Source organism: Taeniopygia guttata, chromosome 4A (genome assembly GCF_048771995.1).
Source record: "Taeniopygia guttata chromosome 4A, bTaeGut7.mat, whole genome shotgun sequence".
Taxonomy (NCBI): domain Eukaryota; kingdom Metazoa; phylum Chordata; class Aves; order Passeriformes; family Estrildidae; genus Taeniopygia; species Taeniopygia guttata.
In genome coordinates, this window is record NC_133029.1 from 6,033,918 (window position 1) to 6,056,905 (window position 22,988).

The following is a 22,988-nucleotide window of genomic DNA, read 5'->3' on the forward strand; positions in this document are numbered from 1 at the left end:
TCTGCACAGTGCCTCTCAAATGCCTTTATTCACATCTTGGAACAAATCCTCCTTTAAATACAGGGCTAAATGATGTCTTAGGTAATACTTCTGGAACAGTCACAATCACCTGAAGTGTTATTCTTCTCTTTGCCCAAATTCATCCCTGTCACCTCCACAGAATCACTAGCATGTTTTCCTTCTCTGACAGCTTGGAGGTCAATTTTCAGAACAGTCTGTTCACGCACCTTAGTGAGATGACCAAAGTGCTTGGTCCAGTTGATAAATCATTGTAGTGCTGAGAACACAAATCTTCACTCCTGATGAAACACAAATTTGAACCCTTTCCCATATCTTACACAATTGCCTTTTGGGCAGAGTTTGGAGTTTCTCAGGAGCCAGGGGGGTGATACACAAGTTTGTGGTAAGTTCCAGTACGAAATTTGGTCCAAGGCAGCAACACTGGCAGATCCATTTTCCCAGCCTGCAGCTGGGAGAAGACTGGGATAAGCCCACTTCCATTGCCCAGCAGGGATGCCCACCTAAAGTGAGATGCCAGAGGCTGATGAAGATTCAGTGGCTTCATTGAAGCCTGTGGGCACTTTGGGCTGCCTTCAGCAGGCCAGGACTCATCCATGCTTCAGTGTGGAGTTGTGTTTGATTATTCCTGTGTGTTTGAATACCCTGAGGACTTCAAGAAGTGTCAGAATGTTTTCCTTTATCTACAGTTTCTAATGCTGCTGTGCTCAGCAGGCACAGCTCTTCCCCAGCACTCCTCAGAGGTCACTGTATGCCCCAGTTTTCAACACTACTGTTTAAAGACCCTGTAACACATCTAAAGAGTATCAGAGAGGAAAGGTGTGTGTCAGGGCTCAGCTGGGAGTGACTGAGAAGATGAGGTTGTGTCGATCAAATGTAAGAGCTGCTGTGGGAAGAAAATTGCCCATTGGAAACTTCAATAGAGCACACCTCTTTCGTGTTGTTACAGCACAGCTCACAAAAACTCTGATGCAATTCCACACTGCAGGCTGCACAGCATCCCAGGGTAAAGGCAAGGTGGATCAGGGGTGTCCTTAGGTTCACCCCTGGAGAGGTAAATCCAGGCCTGGCTGGTGTTCACTGCTTCTTGCATTTCTGATGCACTTCCCTGCCCCTCTGGTATAAGGAGGAAGTGTGCTTGGTAGTAAATTAAAGGAAAAACTAGAATAGTGCATCGCCAAGGGAGACAGTAGAGATGAAAAGTATTCCTCACAGCATGCCTCACTTAGATGACCTGGAAAAAAGTCACAAATATAGGTAGTGCAGTGTCTCCAAGGTGCCTCCAGTGAATCAAAATAAATAAACCTTTAAGCACAGGAGTCTGAAGTCACCAGGACAGCTACAACACAGAGGTGAGAATAATTTACAGAGAACCCAGAGAGGCCAAATGGGTTTGTGTTCCCCACATGTTCTCCTGCAGCACAAAAGTAACCTGCTGGTAGAACAGATTTTCAGTGATTAATCTCCTGCTGCCTTTCAATTAGTATTGAAAATTTTTTACTTAAAAAAATTTTTTACTTAAAAACCTGTTAGCGACATCATTCCAGGGCAGTAAATCCTGGCATAAGGAGGCCCAGCCCTCTGCAAGTTGGGCAGAAGTGTAATTTCTGTAATGCTGCTGTGGGCAGTGATTTGGGGTGTTCATTCTTTAGGCTTTGTCTCTGCTGCTCCAATTCTAGCCTCAGCAGCACACACAAGGGTGTGCACACACAGACAGACCCCTCAGTCTGGTCCCATCCTGGGAACAAAGGTTACACCAGTGGTGACAGCCCTTCTCTGACACTTCAGGGCACTGGCCAGAGACCAGACTGAGTGTTGGTTTGGGCCTTGCTCAACCAATAATTGGCATTTATTGACTTTAAAAATTTAATTTGCATCTAGAACCATATTGCCTAAAGTCTCCTTTGTAGAGCTCATTATTATTTCTGATGTGATGCTCTTTGGGTACTTCCATAAGATGTGGTTGCACGTTTGGGAAGTCTCCATGGTTGTAAGCCATCAGCAGATGTCTCATTTTTCTGAAACATCAAGAAACTGGCAGCTTTACTAACAGAAAAATAAGGGAGAACATTTTTCTTGTTACATAGCTGCAGTTCCCACATGTATTTGTATTTTTGTAGTTGAGTCTTGCCCCCAAGGAATCCATCCCTCTGATATCCAGCCCTGTTTTGAAAGAGACACTAGAAATGCCATTTCTGTGCTGTCAGGTTTTGCAGTCCTGACAGATCCCCAGGCTAGCCTGGTGTCCACTGTGCCCAGAAAGCTGAGCTCATTAGCAGGGTCACTAATTGCCCCCGCTGTGATCCCTGGCTGCTTTGCTGTCCCTCTCCCTGCAGATGCAGAGAGCTGCTGGCTCCCTCCTGCCCGAGGGAGGCCTGAGGGATGGCTGCATGTGCCTCTGCAGCTGGGAGCCAAGCACCACATCTCATTCCTGGTCTCCTCTCCTGCTAAGCCTGAGACCACATCAGCCACAGCTGGCAGGAAGAGGTGGGGAGTTAAGCCATGCCTCAGTTAGCTCCTGCAGAGCTTTACTTTGCTTGTTTTGATAATTTTTGTTTGTTTTTTTTTTTTTTTTTTATTCCATTTAGACACAGTTGTAACCAATTTTCTGGGCTTGTTGGCACCAAACAGGCACTAAGAATACAAACCACTGTTGGATGGTGCTCCTTGTTGCAGCACAGCCCAAGTGTATTAGAGCTGGTCCAGCATATCAACACACACACAGCATTTCTTTCAGGCTGGAATGTTCTGTGATCCCTTAGGGACACGCTCTGCAGTGCCCATCACTTCTGCAAAGAGAAGGGGCTTTTGGCTGTGTTAAAATGTGAGCCATGTCCCTGGATTTAGAAAGGGGAGGAGGATTTCTCTCCTGTCTGCTGGGGGATGAATTTTGTGTTTGTAAATCTGCAGCAAAACACGGGCAAAACATCTGCATTAGAAAGAACATGGTCTGAAAGGAAAATGGCATTCCCTTGCATCACAGTTTCTGTGAGGTGGCTGCCAACCTTGTTTATCCTATCTTCTGGCAAGCCAAGAGTTTCAACCAATTATTTAGTGTTTCCTTCCTCTTTACTAGTGCTGCTCACACCAACTTATATCAGCTCATCATTTCTGTGCTGTTAGACAAAGTCCTGTTTCGTGTTACCAAAGCAAAGGGAAACAAAGCATGAGCAGTCCACTGCCACTGCTCAGGTCCTGCCTCACAACAAATCTTTGAACACCTTAAATCATTCTGTCTGCTGAACAGGACCTGAACTGAGCTGCTTTTCACCTGAAAAACCACCACCACAACACTAACAATAACAACAACAACCACCCAGCCAAAATGTTTTTAGCATTTGCAGCCCAAGAAAAACAAGTTTAAAAGAAATGCAAAATGTGCATGTCCCAAAGACCACAGTATAGCCAAGAAACAATTTGCCCATCAATATCCATGAGTTTACCACAGGGCAAGGGAAAGACAAAGGCTGTACAATTTTTGGCAGCTAAAGAACAGTGAGTTAGACCAGCAGGATAGGCTTCTCTCCGTTTCTTTTAGGGGAAGTTGGTCCTTCCTTTCTCTTTTTGATCTTCCTATAGCACTGCAATAGGACAGGAACCCCTCAATGCCTTTGTGGGTTTTTTAAGCCCAGTGAGTCCTGCAGAGCTCTCCTGGGGCCAGCAGCCCAGCTGCTGTCCCTGTGCTCACACCTGGCAGGTGCCTTTGTCCCCAGCCACAGACACACATCATCCTGTGCCATGTCCAGTGGGGCTTGGAAGATCCTCCAGACCTGGAGCTGAGTTGTCATAGAACAACAATGCAATGAGAAAACTGATTTGAACAAACAAGATTGGGTCTGGTTTATGTAGAAATAATTCTGTTAGACTTGGAAAACACACACATTGAGCACTGGGTCGATAAGCCATGAGACAAAGAGCCAGGAAATGTGCATTTCATGTTTCACACCCCAGTGTAACCAATACTCAGAAAGGCCACAGAGGCCAGGGAGGGGATCTGAGAATGGGATTTCTGTATGTCCTTGAGCATCCACAATCTTTTGGGCACTGATGTTAATGTAGAATCCAAACTATCTGCAGTTTTTGGTGGAATCTAGCAAGGCATGAGGAATTCCAGAAGAATCAGGGCCCTGATTCAAAGAAGGAGAGATCAGACTGTGTTGCAGAGCTGCAGAAAAGGTCGGAGTCTTATTCGTAATCTTATTGGAAAAAAGATTTAATAATTTAGAAAAAGAGTAACATGAAAGGAATCTGTCATTTTTACCAGTGCAAGAGCAGATATTTAAAGTTCCATTGAAAAGCCCCAGAGTATGGAGTGGGCCAATTGACTGTATTTCCAATTTGTCCTTTTCTCTGCAGAGAAAGGGTCTTTTCAACAGATTATGTCTCTTGTTCCAATCCTCAGTAAGAGCAGCAAGCCCACACAAGCTGCCCCTTGGGTAACTGGGCTGTGCTGCCTCTGTGCTGCCTAATCTGCCTGTCCATCTGCAAGAGGGTGCCAGGTCCTGCCTTGTGTTTACTGAGTCATCGCTGCCTCCATTGTGTTGACTAATTTGGCAAAGTGAACTACAATTCATTATCCAGCTCTATCTTCTTCTCAGCTGTGAAAGAAGGTTTTGCATGCAATCAGTTTCATGGAATGCTTCCAGTCACTTTAAGGGTGGGACTTTACTGCTTTTGGAAGAAATTGTAAATTTTGAAGGGGAAATGGAGGACAAACAGCTGCACAGGCTACTATATTATGGTAAATAAAGTAAAAAGATGTTGAGGAAAGAATCACCTTTCATGTAAACTCTCCCTTTCCTTAGGATAGTTACTGGGCAGCTATATTGGAAAAGCTGTTTTTCAAGGAGAAAGAAAACTCCATTTCCTCTGTGTAAGGCTACTGGCATGAAAGAGAGATCTCCATCTGTGAATTTGTCCCTCTGAGTGGGCCAACCCTTCTGCCTCTGTGCACAGCCCTTCCTCATGCCTCAGCTTTGTTCAGTGCTGCTTAATATATTTGTTTATTCTTTTACTCACCCGATCACTTCTGCTTCTGCTGGTGCTGGAACTGGAGGGCATTCATGGCTTTCCTTGCTCATCCACTTCCCATTCCCCACGTGTGGGAGCAGTTCGCAGCCCGTGTGCACCCATGGTGAGGATGAGAGATATATTTTTGCAGATTTTGTTCAATAAAAACACCTCCAAACACATCTGTTGGGTCTGTTGAGTTCCCTGAAAGAGAGGGTTTGAAAAGACACATTTGAACTGATCTCACAGGAAGGAAGTATTGGGAATGGCAAAGGGGCATATTAAGGTTAATCATAATTAGGAGCTGGGTGTAAAGCAAGAATGATGCTCTTAGGGCACACAGGTAAGGAAAAGGTCCAAGGTAAACCAGCATGGTCTCTGATTCCTTCCAGTGTTTTGGCATAATTACAACTCACCTGTGAGAGGTGCAGAGTCTGCTGGACCCTCCTGTGCTGCTGCAGGGACCCAGCAGAGTTCTTGGTCAGGAGGACTCTCAGCATGGTCCCAGGCAGCTCTGTACCTCTGCACAACCTTGCATTGATGGAGTAAAGGAATCTGAGTGTGATGTACATGGGAAAGGAAACAGGACAGGACTCCTCTGTTTCCTGCACCCTCTGATCTCTGTCAAGGATCACAACTTAGGAACCTGATAGGATCTGAGCAGCCTCTTGTTTCAGAAGAATTCCAGGAAGGGTTTGCATAAACCAGCTGAGGAGTTCCCCATTCTGTATGTGACTCTGTGACTCCAGGACCTATCCTGTGCCACTGTGTACAAAGTTACTTTCATTATCCAGTTTGTTTTCTTTTCACCCAAACATCTATTCAGTGACTATTTCCGAGGATCACTAGAGACTGATGTCAGTCTTATTTCCATCATTCACTCCTCCCTGAGGCATAATTAAGGTCATTCCCTACTGTTCAGTTCAATCCAGTTTCCAGTATTGGGCAGTGGCTGCTCAGTGTCCTTGAGAGTCCATTTGGTAATTGCCTGTCACCTTTAGGAATTCTTACTCTCCCTGGTGAAAGTGGGTCAAGGATGTCACTCCTCAACAGCCACATGACCTGAGAGATGGCATTTTGTTGTTTTTTTACACCATTCCCATTCCTTTCTTTATCTGAACCTTTCCTGTTGCTCCCACTGAATTTGTAACAAACATTTTAAAGCATTCTCTGTTTATCTGTGGCCGTTTGTAAATGTTATCAGGTGTATGTCCTGGCACCTTTCACATGCAGAGCACTAGGAAATACACCCTAATTAACCTGCCAAACCTCCTTGTGAGGTGGGAGAGCTTTCTGATCCTCCATCTATCCATGCTGAAGTTCTCTGGCTTCTCCAAGCTCATAAAGCAATGTCAGAACCGAGGTTAAACTCAGAAATCCTCAGCTCCCGTTGCTGGGATCTGACCTTGCTGCTCCCACGGAAACCTCCCCATTCGGTTTGGAACTGGCACATTGCACATTGCAATCCATCCCTGCCCACATCAGCACTTCCAGGAGCCTTTAACCCCTTCCTGCCCCCACCACATCGGGAAAGGCTGCAGGTATGTGCAGGGATGGGTACAGACAGGTTCTCCAGCCTGAGAACAGTTCAGGGAGTTTTCCCCAAAGGACAGAAGGAGCCTTTCAGCTTAGTGTGAGACGTCCATGTTCAATTTTACATGCCCTGGATTGAGCATCTCTTTTTTGCACTAAAAGTCACAGTAATTACTCTCCCTGTAAACAAAGATTTTAATATGCTATGGGGAATTCACTTAACTGAAGCCATGACAGATTTATAGCTATTAAATGGAATACCAGGAGGTTGTTAGCACTTTGGGAATCCTGCTTTGTTATTTCATAATCACATATTTATGGTTCCCACAGCACATTGTTTTTGTCTTGCCATTCATTTATGGCAGGTCTATTAAACTGCCACAGGTCCTTGGGCTGTAACTCTCTCCAGCACTGCTGTGATTCCACTTTCATTCTTCTGGGGCTGGTTTGATGGAGATCAATGCCAGAACCCTGGAAAATACAGAGAGAGCATGCTCTGGGTTAGGAAGCAGGCAGAAAATGAAGCCTGTGAATGACCCATCATCTGAGGAACACACTCCTTACAGGCGGGATTTGTCATCTGCAAGCCCAGGTGTTGGCTCTTGGAGTGAGCGTGGATAAACTGAGCCCACAGCCTCCAGCCTGGAGAGCTGAGCACTGTCTGTGCTGCTGGACCCTGAGGGGAGGGAGCAGCCCCTCAGCCCTGCCCCAGCTGCCCCTGACACAGAAACTCCACAGGCTCTCCTGGCCAGCACATCTCCACACCCCTGCTTCCCCCTTCTCCAGGCCATTATGGGTTTTCAGTAAACTTGCAAGCCTCAGTCACTCTCATTTTTTCTGCTGTTAATTTATCTCTGTCTGATCTGCTCTTCTCCTCCCTCTTCATTTCCATCAAGGCCCTGGGGTGTTTGCAAAGCTTTGCCAGAACACCCAAGCCCATGACAATAGCTACATTTATGGAGGAGAAGGACTAGAGCCCAACAGTGCTACTCAAAAGTTAGGAAATCGGGTGAATTTCAGCAAGAACTTTTTCACAGAAAGGGCTGGAAAGTATTGGAAGGGGTTTTCCCAGGGAGCTGGTTCCCATCCCTGGAGGTGTCCAAGGAATGCCTGGGCATGGCACTCAGTGCTCTGAGCTGGTGACAAGGTGGGGATGGGTCACAGGTTGGACGTGATGATCTTGGAGGTGTTTTCCAGCCTTGGTGATTCTGTGATTCTGTGAAATGAGATGCATTTGTAAAGAGCTGGTATTTTAAGGGGCCTTAGAGAGGTAGTCTTATCACAAAGGTAATTCTGGTTCTGGAATTCTCTCAAATTCAGGCCACCAATGTGCAACTGCCCATCAGTGAGGACAGTGTTTAGGGCAGAGCTTGAGTCTACTGCACCACAAAGAATTCATCCTCCCAAGAGGTTTTTCTTCTTCACTTTTCTATTTCTTTTTAGTAAACAATCCAGATGATGCACTGAAAATCCTTATCCAAATATCAATTTATTTAGTTGGCTCATTCTCACACAGGGAATAATCTGGAGAGTGCTCTTTTGTTTCCCTCCATCATACCTCTGCCTCTTCTTTAGAAAAACATAAATTTAAATTAATGGATAATCTAGAATGCTACAGCTTTCCAGTCAAGTTTAAAAAGCACATATCAAAATAAACCAAAGTTTCCACTTTGTACCCAAAACAGTGAAAAAAAAAAAAAAGGCAAAGCAGTACATGAGGGTTGTAATTCAGCAGCCAAATCACTGACTGCCTGTTCCCAAGGACAAACAGGCATCGCTGAGCCTGTGGGAGCTGTGGGAGCAGCTCCCAGGGACCCCCAGGCTCAGGGAATCTGTGGCAATAAAAGAACATAACTGTGGCAAAGTAAAATACCAAAAGGCAAATAATGAAACTTGGGAGTCATTTGGATCATTAAAAAAATGGAGAATTAGCCAAAGTAGCAGAAAATAGAGCAAGGAGGAGTCAGAGGTTTGTTCAATTGTTACTGAAGAGAATTCCTGAAGAGCAGTGGAACCAGGGCCAGAATCCTGGGCCCTGTGAACTCAGCTATGCTCCTGTCCTTGAGACTATCAACAAAGTTTGTTTTCTCTCCAAATCTTGCATTCATTTCTAGGCAAAGAAGCCAGCAGGAACAGTGGGAGCTGCTCCCTTTTACGTATAACCAGCAAGGTTTGTACCTAAGCACTGCTGTGGTGCTCTCTTCCAGTCTTGATGCCCCCAGGTTGGGAAATAATTGAAATACATTAGTGATAAGGCCAGTACTAGTGGAATAAGTGCCGTCAGTCCTGCCTGAGCACACACTTGCAGTGGGTGAGGTGTCAGGCAGCAGGAGCAGCACCACTGGCAGCACCTCAGACATTGGCACCGGCGCTGTTTGATGGCAATTCTGCAGTGCCTCAGCTCCTCGGGCTGGGTCAGTTAATCCTGCCCAGAACCAAACTCACAGACTGCCAAAGGAACTCTCAGGTCAAATGAGGATTTGTCCTAGTTAGAAGGTAGCTGAGCGAGGTGGAACTCTCCCCTGGTTAGACTGCAGGATGTGCACGAAGCATCTGCTGCCCGCAGATGTGTTTTGGCTGGGGCTGGGGGGGTGACCCTGCTGGACAGACAGAGGCAGGGCAGGGGGAGCTGGGGCAGCTCAGCCTCCCCTGTGCTGCTGCAGCACAACATTCTCATACCTCACACTCTGTGCTGGGTGGCTTTGGCGTTTTGGCTGGCATCCAGCAGACAGCAAGGATATCAGCTCTTGTTATTCCAGCTTGTCTCCCTGTCTGCCTTCTGGTTTCTTTGTGGTGTGAATGCTGAAACTGCTGTGTATGTGTGCAAAACACAGCAGTCCATTCAGACACTTACAAAAAGGTTTAAAACTATTTTTTTTCTTTTTTGGTGCTTAAAAAACTAGCAGATGCAACTGAATTTCTAAGGAAGCAATGAGTATTGTATTTGTATGGAAGGAGGGTAACAAGTAACAGAGTGGTTAGCAAGCATTTGTTTCCATTTTCAGTACTTTTAGGTTTTATCCACTCTGGAAGTGTCTCTGTCAGACCTGGATATTCTAAAGAGACTTTTCTGTGCAGCAAATCAGCATTGCCAGTGCTGCCCACGGCACCTGTCCCTTACCATGCTGTGGATGGGATCTTTTCTGTCTGACAGCACCAGATGGGAAGTTTTTCATAGGTGTTCTAGCATCAAGCAAAGCATTTCCTACTGATGCTGGTCATTTCTGGGCTTTCATTAGACTGGTTTGGCCTTGTCCCAGCTCTCTGTAGTGCCTAGGCCAGCCCCAGGCTCTGTCAGTGTGTGCTGGGATGGATGCAGCGTTCCTGACTCACCCTGGCCAGCCCCATCTCAGACTGAATGTGCTCCAGCACCTTCCTATACCCAAAAACCACCCTTGCCAAGGCCTTCCACAAAGCTGCCCCTCACCAAACCCAAAGGGAGCTCCCACAACCCCTGCTCACCTCGGCATTCTTGTCAGCCAGCTCAAGCAGCTTGGTGCCAAGGTCAGGGCTGTGGTGGAACGTGATGGATTTGTCACTTCAGCCAGCTCACACTCTGCTGGCACCCAGACAACTCATCCCTGTCCTCAGCAGTCTCACCTGTCACAGGGATGTGATCCAGTCTGCCCTGAAGATCAGAGTAAGGAAAGCAGCTGGAATGCAGAGATACAAGGGCACCTGGGACAGAGCGCTTCTCACAGCAGGAAATGTCCTCCAACCACCCTGCCAGGGCACAGGGCTCCTTCTGGCCCTCCCTGCACACTGACAGGCTCCCAGCTGTGCAGGCTGTTTGTACTGAATCCAGCTGTGTGGAATCTGCTGCACTGAACTGCTGACAACTCATTAGGAATAATTTTCTGCACAGCTATCACCAAATGTAGTTCCAGATTCAGAAGCGCATTCTTGAGGTCCAGTAACCACAGTGGGTTTGGAAAAAGGGCACACACACTGAAATCAGTGTTGTTAGAACACGGAATTGACAATTTCACACAGAATCACAAAATCATGGAGTCATTCAGGCTGGAAAAGATCTTTAAGGTCATGAAGCCCAGCCATCAACCCAGCATCACCACCACGTTCTCCAGTAAATCCTCAAGTGCCACATCCACAGGGATGAATCAGGATGCTGAATGCAAACTCCATCTTTCAGCAGAGCTTACAGCCGAGTCTATGCTATAGGATAAAATATAAATGTGAAGTGTTCCAATTATTTAGACATTCAAATATTTCAAGGTTTGAACTGGTCCACAGGTTCACACTGAGTGGGGTCAGTTCTGAAGTAGAATAAGAGATAAGGAGACACTGAGTCATATGCCAGAGTGTAGTCAGCCCTCAGTAAATAACCACCCAGCATGTCACATGCCTCAATTTAGGAACATTTAAAAGCAAAATTCATGTGCATAATCAGTCCAACCACTAAGTCACAGCAAAGCTAATGGTAAAAACAGTTCTTGTACTTTGACTTTTGCATGCAGCTGAGAAAATTGTCTATTCAGGGGAGTCCCAGCTCTGTGATGTGTTGTGAATGTACAAGTGCAACTTTGTCCCTCGGTGATGTGTGCATTCATGGTTATGGATTACCTGGGATGAATTTGTGTCTCATCAGTCACACCAGCACAGCAGGAAGGCTGATTTTGCCAGGGATATTTACAAATTCCAGCTCAGGCAAGGTGTGAGGGTGCAGACATTTCACCAGGGAGGCTGGAAGTGGTGATGCAACAATTCTACCCCATTATTCAGAGGTAGGAATTACTTGTCTACTGCAAGATATCTCTCTTGAGCACATAAAAATCTGAAATAGGCAGCATCATCGGCAAGATTAGCTGGCTGATTTAAATCCTTTTCTGACCAAATCCATCTCTTCTCTCTGAGGCTGCCATTTCCCTGAAAGGGAAAGGTTTGGTGAACCACAGAGGACTGTCACAGCACCCAAACAAGAGCAATGCCTGATTTTATCTGGTTGAAAGCCCATGAAATCTACATTACTCTAATTAGATGTTGACCTCTTTTACAATAACTGGTATTTTTAAACATCCATATTTGTCAAGACCTTTCTGAACCGGTGAAATATTCATCCAAATCCCTCTGCATGGAGAAATGAACTCAATACCTGTGCTCAGACCCCTCTCCTGCCCTGGCTTATCAGCTTGCATAGCCCACACTGAGGGGCAGGATCACAATTCTAAATTCTATTTCCAGTTAAAATAAATTTGTGTTCTGTTCTGCACACTGCACTTCATATCTCAGCTGCTTGTGTTAGGCTTGACACCCAGCATGAAAATGTTACCAATATGTACAGAATTTGCTTATATTAAACCCAGGTCAATATATTATGCCTGATTAATATAAATTTAGGGAAGGTTGTTAGTTTGACAGAAGTCAGAGCTCTGTTCCAGGCTTTGTCACTGGCCTGGGAAAAGAAAATCTGCCTTTTGTTGCTCTCTAACCTCCAGCTCATGCCCTTTCCTGTGCTTGGGTGCCAGCTCTTTTGGATAAATGCTGTTTGCAGGTACAGTGCCTGGGGGGCTGACCTGGGTGAGGCTCTCCTCGAGCACTAACACACTGCTCAGTGCCTCTCTACCTGTGCTGCAGCCTCCTGTGCTCTGGTGAAGGGAGGAAAAGTTTCTTTGCCATTGCTCAGGGAAGGAATGATTTGGGATTTCTATGACAGCCACTGCCCCAACTATCTTGATAGCAGGGATTGTCCCCAGTGGCTGACACGCTTATATTCAAAGCAGAAAAATCCTTTTTGTCTACTACACAGCTAAAATATTCACAAGCTCCTGTTTTCCCTGTAAAAAGCTGAGAGAAGACGCTAAACAAGGTATGAATATCAAAGGTCCTTTCCCCTGAACATCCTCTGTGGGGTGCAGCAGTTGTTTTACGATCCCTCCATTCCCACAAGAGATTTCAGAAAGCAGAAACCTTGTCTAAATAAAGACAACCTTGGCAAAGCACATAATTCCAGCCAGAGATTTCTGTCAAGGCAGCGCGCGGTCACCGCAAGGCCATGAGGCAGGAACGGGGAGCGGAGGAACAGGAGAGACATTTGTGTGGAAGTAAACAAGAGAAGGAGCTGATGGTGAGGGATGCATGTGAGTGCAGGGGCTGCCTCGCTGCTGCCCAAGGGAGAACTCCAAGAATGGTTATTTCCTACAGATTCTCTCCAGAACAGGGATCTCAGCCTTTGCACCCTTCCTAAATCCCAACATGGAAGCGGGAGCAAAGCAGCACAAGTGTTTGTAAACATACTACACACATCACAGAGCTTAATATGTCACATGTGTGTGCTAACCCTAACCCTACCTATATGTTAATTTATTAGAGGATCTGAATTTCCCTTGGAAAGATGGAATTCCTTCAGGAACTCACAAGAAGTGGGATTTCAGCTTCAGGGAGCTCAGGGAGAACAGAGAGTGAGCACAGACAGGGATTACCTCCAGAGGTGGTCTGCTTCAGCAGCAGCTTCTCACAATGTCAGTTCTGCCAGTGATGATAGACTCAGGCACAGGAGCCTTGTCCCTGATCCAGCCAGGTGGTTGCACACAGATCTGGGACTAATTTAATTCTCTGAGTCAGGACCTAGGAACGTAGAACCCTTATGCAGAAATGTCCCAGCTGTTTAATACAGTCTTAGATCAACTATAACTGCCATTCAATTAGCTGTGGAACTCATGATAGTTGGGATGAAAATGAGATTGGCAAGGAAATGTTCTGAGATACCCTCAGCAGAAACTGGAAATAAAACAGTGAAGAGCTGAGCAGCTCCTTTCACACTTTGGCAGGAGCTGACAGGAGTAGGCACCAGGAGTAGGCAGAAAAGTTTATCAGATATTTGGATGTTCATTCTTCTCCTGACATGTGGTTTTTCCTACCTACATCAAGGGAACAGAAGTGTAAGTGAGGTTGGTCCCAGATGGCCCCACCAGTTCCTGCAGGAGACAGAACGCTGTGAAAACTCCTGTCCTGTCTTTCATGCTACACAAAAATGTGATTATGGAATTCTTTTTGTCCTTCCTCTGTTGTCTTTTTGCTTAAGAAATTAAGTTAATGCAACTTTAAAATTAAGTTAATACAACCATTTTTGCTAAGGTTGTATGTTGCAAAGTCCTCTTGACTTTGGAGCATTTATAAAACTCTCTGCTGTCCAGCAGTTTTGCTAATCTCAGAGCTGGTGACACACTCATGAATTCTAGAAGCCACATGTGACAAACCAACAATACAGTGTGGATCAAACAGGCCATCTACTCCCTCCACCAGTGCAGCGTCATTACTTCTGTACCACACAGATTCTCTGAAGAAAAAAACATCAGGATTTTGATTCTCAGATGCCTGACACAGCACTGGAATTAAAATGCTGACCATAAAAGCAAGGTACCGAGGTCATGTACTCCATGCTTTCCTGTCAGGAGTCAGAACACCGTTCCCCAGGGTCCTGTGAGGTACATGCAATTAGAGGCAAACAGAAGCCCTTTCTGCTCAGACAGGGTTTGTGGTTGTTGTCCTTAAATGAAAAATACCAGTGTCGTGAGGAAAATTACGTACATGGAATCCAGTTTCTAATTTTGTAGTGGATTCCCACTTAAACTTCTGAAAGAAACAGCAGAAAATATCCATCCCAAGATCAGGAATGAAGACAAATAAATAAATATGTAAATACTGTCATTTGTCTGGATTGCCGTCACTGCAGAATGGCCACTAATTCAACAGGGTGAGTAAAACTTTACAGCTCGGTTGTTATGTTGGAACACTGACAACTGATATCATCTTGCAAAGGAGAGTGATTTATCCAAGTGCTTAGAGGATGGGAGCCCAGGACAGGTTCTGAGGCTGATGACCAACATAAACAGGCTGTAAATTCAGGAGGTAATAGTGCAACTCAAAGGAAAAGAGGGAGAAAGTGGAAAACATATGGCCAGAGTCAGAGAAGTAGATCAAAGTTTGAACAGTGAAAACAAATCCAGAAATTCAGACAAGGAAATATTTGCTCCTGCCTAAGCACATACAGCAAATCCTGCTGAGGAGATTGCGTGGGACATGGTTCACAGAGCCTCAAATGGAAACTGAGCTCAGACACCTCTGAACTAATGGAATCTGCAAACCCTCAAGAAGGCCCTTGACTTGAACTCTGGAGGAGTCCCATTACAAGTTCTGTGGCTCTGACCCTCTCTGACAAACACCTCCTCCAGGCTGCTCTGCAGCAGCTCCACTGCCTGGTGATGGCTGACACAGCTCGGCGATTGCACACCGATTTTAAAATGGGAACTGAAGGATTTGGTTCAAGAGCTTGACCAACACTGAGGCGTAATGGAGGTTGTAAAGCAATATAGAGACGTGAGTGGTGTTCCCCTAGAGCTGACAGTGGCTGGTGCTGTGTACAGGTGGCTCCATGGCTTCACCTCTGCCAGATAGGCAGCGGGTTATTGAAACCATTTTATTGTTTGCGTGCTGCATGGTGAGCTGTGACTTCCCTGCAGAGTTTGCACATCAACATGAGTTATTTCTGGCCTTGACAACTCCTAACTTCTGTGGTGAGTGAGAGCACTTGTCAAAACCCACTCAGATGTAAGGAAAGGTATCACTCTTAATGGCTGAACATATCCGGCACTGGTAACTAATCTCAGTTATCTTTGAGATCTCATGACAAAAATAATTATGTACAGGAGTGGATTATTGCCACAGACCTCAACAACACAGGGCAGGTTGTGCACAGTGACACAGGTTTCTCTGTGCAAAATAACACAGCATAATGAACTGTGTCCTCTCATGGAAGGAGTTCGTGAGGAAATTGAAATGGACTGAGGTGGAGTATCGATCCTGCACGTCAAGGATGTATCTTGTGCATCATCACACCTCCAGTTTGTGTCCTTTGCCTTTCAGGAGTGATACTGGAGACTCTCTCCAACCAGACCCTGCCCAGCACTCATTGCAAACAAGGAGGGGCTGGGGCTGCTGTGACCAGAAGCAAGAGGTGTGCTGCATTCCTTCACATGCTGTCCCAGCTCCGGCTCCTCAGGCACAGCGAAACCTCCCAGTGATGCCAAAAGGAAGGAACCAGTCTGGGTCTGCAAAGCCAGCCTGAGCTTGGAGGTAAAGAAGGGTTGAATGCACCACAGGGGTGTACAAAGAGCTAAATCCCAGGTGGGCAGAGGCGCAGAAGAGCTTAGAATTTGGGAGAGACTGATGCTGGCAGAAGATAAGAGGTATCAGAGTAATGAATTCAGCTTGGAGTAAGTTTTTCTTGGGAAGAACTATGTGTGTTTGTCAGCACAGTGTGTATTGACAGTGTGCAGCTGTGGACAACAGCTGAGTGTGGATCTACCTCCTGCCTGAGCAGAAATCATGGCTTGGAAAGTACTTGGTCTGGCAAGCAAGTGTAGAGTGCTTACGTTAGAGAGCTGGGTGACACAGGCACAAATACAACCCAGAACAACAGTTAATTGTTGGTGAAGATTTACCCTTTGTCCTTATTAGCTTGCCTTTAACAGACATGATAAATGCTGTTCATTACTCAAATGTATTCTGAAGGAGGCTAAATTTCCCCAGCTCACCCTTTAATCATCCCCTGGCTTACACATTTGTCTTTCCTTCCAGGACACTGGTAATAAATAAATGCTGTTTAAATGGTCACAGTGCTGTGGCAAGCCTGCAAGTCCATACATCTTGTCTTTGGGTTGTTGGTGGTTTTTAACAGCCTCTATATTTCTTAATTCAAATTAAGAAGTTGAGAAGTTCAGCACTTGTTTCCTGCCTCAAGATGTCTGGTGAAATGTCTGCTGACATCTTGTCTCTAGTGTTAGTGCCAATGGCAGGTGAATAAGCAAAACCAGAGAGCAGCTGCTGGGAGCCTGGGCCACAGCACAGGGATAAGGGAGAAGTGCTGCCCATTTGTCTCCTTCTTGTCCTCCATGACTGGACAGGAAGACAAGGTGTGAGCTTATAGCTGATGTACATTTACACTTAAGTGAAAGTTTTTTTACTCTAAGGATGATCAGACACTGGGACAGCTTGACATGAGAGGCTGTGGAGGCTCCATCCTTGGAGATATTATAGCCCTTATAATATCAAGAGAATCAACAAGACTGAATATTCTCTCTGCTGCAAAGCAAGAAACAGTGCTGGCATCAAAACCACCTCAGTGCTGGAGTGAAAGAGGAGCTGATGTCTCAGCAGCAACAGAAGATAACAACACCCATCTATCTTCAAGATTTTTGCCAGTTTGGAAAACGGGAGGCTGGAAACATGGCCAGAATCCCCTAGGATAATCTCAAGCAAAGAACAGAACAAATTAATTAATAACCTGTTTCTGGAACCTCTGCAATGATGGATCAGTGGTTGATTAATTGTGGTGGTGTGTTCCCCAGATTCTGATCATGTCAGCTGTACTGCTTGCCATGGAGGGAGCTCAGTCACTGGCTTGGGAAAGTGTTGGTAGAGAAGTTCTGTGATGAAAGGGAATTTGAGCTTTTAAGATATTTGGATCATTAAGAAAGAGTTATTATGTGTAGCATTGATTCATCAACTTGTGCTTTTAAGTTAACAAGCTCTGTTTGGCAATTGCAATCTCTCCTTTTTCTGGACTAGAAGCAATAATCAATCAAAGCCCAGCTCTGAAGTGACTGGAGAAGCACCAACAGCAAACTGTGCCCTTGGCAAGGATCTGGATATCCACTGGAACCTGCAGAAAGCTCTGGCTGTCTAAAGGAACTTCCCATCTTACACACTGCTGAATCACCAGCCTGGAGTTGTTCTGGGATAGACAAGAAGAATGGGGAGAACATTACCTGTCAGAGAGCTGTCAAGCACTGAAGAGGCTCAACAGGAATTCCTTTGTTGGGGTTTTTCTGGTAAAAATCTCAAAGCTCAAGGTGCTCACCAAGTATTGGACAAGTCTCCACATTAATTCCAAATCCAAAAGCCAGAGAACCAGAAGGTCCCAGTACCTTAATTATTTTCCAAGTACTCACCAGAGTTAAAACTTTCCATGCAGTTTCTCCAGTCTCCTTGGTCAAGGTGTAAATCAGGGATAAAATTTACTCAATGACTCCTGAACAAATGAATGGAAGCATCACAGCTATCCACATGATTGCAGTTCTCCAGGTCCTGGAGCTGAGTTCCAGTGGTCTGTTCCTACCTGGCAGTATGTTTCCATGAGCACTCAAAGCTGCACTCAGACATCATTTATATATCAAGTCAGAAAATATTTTAATTTTTGAAAAAAAATACCAGAATTAGAAGACCCCAAGGGCTTGTAGGAGAACTTCCTGGAATTCCTTATGGATGGAAAGAAGACTAAACAAATAACATTTATTGATTTCTTCTTGAGGCTTGGAAAAGATACTATTAAATGGAGGAAAATGTTAGCTTGACTGAAAACAAAAGCAAAACTTGTTCTAAAGCCAGGACTGAGCTGTAATTTCTTTCTAGTGTTTGCAAAGGATAATAAAATGAAGCACCAGGAAAATATCACATTTCACAAAGATGAATGTGATTACATTAGACATTCTAAATACAGTTTGATGAATATGTGCAATAAATACAGGAAAAAAAAAACAGGAAAAAAATCAGAAGTCGTTTGACTTTAGGTAGTACAACTCTCAAAACCATCTGTGTTGTTCACCAACTCTTCTGCAGGGTTTTTCCAACCAGAATTACAAAGTACTTCACCAACTTGGACCATCTCTTTATCCTTTAAATGATTTGGGGAAATATTTCCCTTTGAATATGAGAGATAATTGAGTGATGGAAATGAGCAGAAGTGAAGGAGTGATCCAGTGGCACGGGTAGGGAAAGCCTCCTCTCCCTCCCTCTCAAGATGAAGGTGCTTTGGCATCAAACAACAGCACAGCAGCCATGAGCCAGTGCTTGGATCTGCTGCAGGCACCAGCAGCCACTGACCAACCTGATAAACCCATTTTGCCTTAGTAAAAAGGTAAAGCATTAGTCATATGCTCATAAATTTAGCATTAGTAAAATGCTTTATTCAGGTCAGCACCATTGCTTAGGAAAGATACACAGCACAGGTGTGAGAAGCTGTGAATGTGAATCTCAGATTCACTGGCATGTTTTAGGATGCTGGGAACACTCTGCCTCCTGTGGAAGGGATGCTGGGTCTTCCCCCACAAAGCAGTAAGGGCTGAAATCCTCAGTTCTAAAAGGAATTCCTGGAAACATCCCCAGTTTGACTCACCTGGATTCCTGCAAACATTCCTCATTTTCTGGGAAGGACACAGAAATCATGTACACATTTAGAGCTCATGATGAATTCACTCTGTCTTTACCCCTGTGGTCTGATTTGAAAACAAAACCAGTGAGAGACTCCAAGTCAGAAATACAATTTATTAGGAATAGTGGAGGGGAAAAAAAATACATGCAATAGTACAAAAGAAAAACCACTGACAGGGTCAGAATACAACCTGACACCCTTTTTGGTCAGGGTGTTGGTAGCCATCCAAATTGGAATGGCTGCAGTCCTCCTGGAAATCCAGCAGAAAAGCCTCAGTCTGGTGTCCCAAAACCCAGATTATATCCAGTTAGGAATGCTTGGCTCCTCCCTCTGGGCAGAGCATCTCACAATGGGATGCTGTAACTTTTATCAGTCATGCAGTGACATTCAATAGCCCATTATCAGCAGATGTCTCCCCAGGGAGAACTGGTTGTGGAAGAGATGAGGAAAGCTGCCCACTTAACAGAAGACAACTGCCATACAGATGGCAAATGAAAAACATCTTGTCTTGCAAACTGGGACACCCTGTCATGGCTGAGGAAGTGCTTTCTAACATGTTTTCCAGAGGATAATGTTGTTAGCAACTCTATGGCATTATTTAATTTGATTTTACTCTGCTAATAAGCCACAAAACAACATCAAGACGCCCTGACACTACTCATAGCTGACCTCCTTTCTGTGGGATGTGCAAATATCCATCCACATCACCCCAAAACAACAAAGCCTGCTGTTCAACTGCAATACCTGCCCCAGGTTACCTGGTTTCTGCTGCTTTTGGCTCTGCCTTCCTCTCCCTGTTGATCTCTGCAGCTGTTCTGGAGCATTTTTAGTTATCAAAAGACAGCTCAAGTTCCAAGAACACAACGTAAATAAACCATTAATGGTGCCTGTACCAAATTAAAACCTCTCTAATCTTTGTACTTCTATCTTTATTTATTCTACTAATTTCATGGCTGGAACAAGTCTAAATATAAACAAAACGTTCTCCACTATCCATCCCCACAGCCCAGAGTGTTGGCTCCAAGGAAATGTGCTGACACAGTGAAAGGAAACCCACAGTAGCAAAATCCAGCAGTTTTCAACCTTTCCTAAATGACCACTCAAATGCTGTGAACTTGGATGAAATCAGAAATCTTCAGCCCATTAAATAACATGGAAAATTGAGCATGTTCATAATTTTCTGACAAGTCTTCCCACCTGTGAGGGCTTTCTCAGGGCAAGAATGCAGGCAATCAGATTTGTTTCCTGGCCACTGTGCACTGAAATTACCCAGTGGATGGAAAATGAAATTCTTCTTTTCTAGACAAGACTGTCAAGATGGAATATCTCAAAACTCTTCATAGTAATGTGTTTTTAAGGCAGTGGAGTTATCTCTTATTGAAAGTGATTGACAAATCCATCCAGCAACCTTTCAGAAGTGAACACTGTCTGCATACACAATAATGTGTGTAACACATTATTGTGTATGCACAGGCAGATGGAGGAATGGCTGATTTCATGGGTTCTTTTTATTTCCAAATTCTGTGACTCTGCTGCCTTCCCTTCCCCTGTCCAACATCAGCCAGCCCACACTCGGAACACAACCACAGAAGTTTTTAATAGTTGCTAAAAAATGAGTTCTAAAAATGGATAAATGCTTGCAGTGATCTAGACAGTAATATGCTGCGAAATACTTTTTTTTTCTGCTTGTACCAAACAGTATTTGAGAATGACTAATACACAATTTCCACTGGCTCCAAAACATGCAGGTACAAATGCACAATTTCCACTGGCTCCAAAACATGCAGGTACAAATTATTGCTTGAGAAAAGGGAAATATCTGCTCTTCCCCAGCCTATTACCTTAAGACTGTGAGGTTTGAAATCCCCAATTTCTAAATGTTAAAGACCCATGTATGGGGTTGGTTGACCAACCATGCATGGCCACAGAGAGGAGAGTTTCTGTTGAGAAGTTTCTTTCTTCTAACACAGCATGAAGAAATTTAAGTCAGCTGGGTCATCATGGTCCTCTGAGGCTCCTCTGAGAGTCATCAAATTCAGTCTCCTTAGCAAACAGTAAAATACAAGGCAAGTGTCATTAAAATGATGGGGCTTGTACAAAAAGCATTGTGGGAAGGAATATTTCAATATCCTGCCATTGTAATTTTCTCTGTCTGTGACACTTAGAGCTGCTTCCACACTGCCTAATTAACACAGTCATTAATATTCTGTTACAGGAACCAGAATGTGTTGAGAGTGTTCCATGGGGTTTCGCTGACTGGCTTTATTTATTCACACAGCTATGGTGAATTCATTATCACATTCTCTGAATATGCCCCATGATGGTGGTGAAAATCTGTTTGTGGTGAGAGGATGGTCCCTAACTAAACAAACAGCCCTTTGCATCTTGCCTCTCCCACACCCCTCCTGTATCCTTCAAGGTTCAGGGAGGCCACTGCCAGGCTCTGGTTTGATCCCTGAAACACAAACCATGGCAATTTTGCCTGGTGACACCCGCACTGAATGATATTAGGATACAGGCTGCCCTGCTGTGCAAAGAAACTCTCTTCAAGTTTGACAACTGCTCATGGAAGTAGAAATCTTTCATAAAATCTTCCAGTCTTAATTAACTTCTCTGAAACGCTGAAAAATTTACAGCCTTTCTCTTGAGAGCCCGTTGCATTGGCTGCCCACCCCACCTTTAAAAACCTGTGTTATGTTCCTTGATTGCAGTTTTGTAACTCGAGGCTTCAGCCCTGGCATTTCATTATGCCTCCTCTGGGCATCAGGGATGGAACAGGCTGTCCTCCCAGGATTCTCTCCAGCAATGTAGCTCTGAGATAGGAGTTTTGGTTGCTCCAAGCCAAGCTGCAGCTCAGTCCCCCTTTGCCTGCCATGGCCAATTCATCAGCAGAATTCAGTAGTCCCTCATCACCACCTCCTTGTGCCATTGCAAAAATGTTTATCTTCTACAGCTGCAGTGCCCTCCCGAACTTGCTGTGCCTCTCTGCCCCTCCTCTGCCTGTGCTTTCATACCGATCTTTGGGGCAGAGCTGACAGCCTTGGTGACTCAATGCTTCCACTTCTTTTGCATTACATTAGTTGGGCTTTGACTGTCTGACCTCACCAGGGATCAGGTGCTGCTCCCTAAATTCCTTGTGCTGCAGAAAGCATTCCCTGTTGTCAGCCAGCAAATCTCTCCTTTCATCAGGGTACTGCATGTCTCTGCCACACACACACACAGGTCCATACCTCCACCTGCACAGAATTCCATATTTATTCTTTCCCTCTGCTTTCTCTCCCCATATTAGAAGACAAAAATACATCATCTCTCTGTGTGAATACACTCAGACACAAAAGCCAAAATGTCAGAGAGCTCCATTTCCTGACATGCTCAGAGGGTCACAAGGTTATCTGAGAGCAAGAACTATTGTTTTCCCTGCCACATTCACTCAGATATTCCCTTCCCCCACACAGTTCCTGCTCGTTTTTGCAGCTGTACAAGGTAAAAATTTTTGCAATGGCACAAGGAGGTGACAATGAGGGACTACTGAATTCTTCTGGCAAGTTTACCATAGTGATCTTATGGGGAATCCCACTGGCAAGTTTTTATTAATAAAAAGCAAAAATACAAATGAAAACTCCCAGCACACCAGCATCAGAGTAAGATATTCCTGTTTCTCTTCCTGCAGAGCCCCCACTCCTGCCCACCAGGTATGTACTAGAACAGAAAGTCCAGCATTATCATAGTTCTGTGGGACTGGCTCAATTAATTTATGCTTTTAAAAGTGAACAGCCCTTGCTCCAAGGCTTTCCATTCTAGAATAAAAGCACAGACTGCTTCCCCAAATTCTCAGGAAGAGAAAATGTGAGAGATATCACAAGTCATTAGGAACAGTTCTTTGCAATTTCCACCACCATTTCATACAAGCCCAATCAAAACCATCACAGAAAAGAATTGGGTTGTTTTCTCCCTTCCTTTCTATTCCTACTGGAAGAGGCACAGGGGACATTTCTAAACAAAGAGGGTTTTTTCTTTCAGTCCTCAAGCCATTGAGATTAAAGACAACTCAGATACCTCTGGCCCATGTGGCAGCCTGTAATTTGGGTATAGCTCTGTTGTCTACCTCCCTGACGTCCCAAGGTTCTTTCTCAACACCTGCTCCAGTTTGAATTTAATTCCTGAATCTACTTTGAAGATGAACATGTTGGAACCATGGCCT

The 22,988-nt window shown here is 44.8% G+C and overlaps 1 long non-coding RNA gene across 1 annotated transcript in view; it reads left to right on the plus strand.

The window, feature by feature from the left end:
- Window positions 1-22,988, plus strand: part of LOC140684157 (uncharacterized) — a 32,745-nt gene that overhangs the window by 6,289 nt on the left and 3,468 nt on the right. The gene's annotated exons all lie outside the window — the stretch shown is intronic.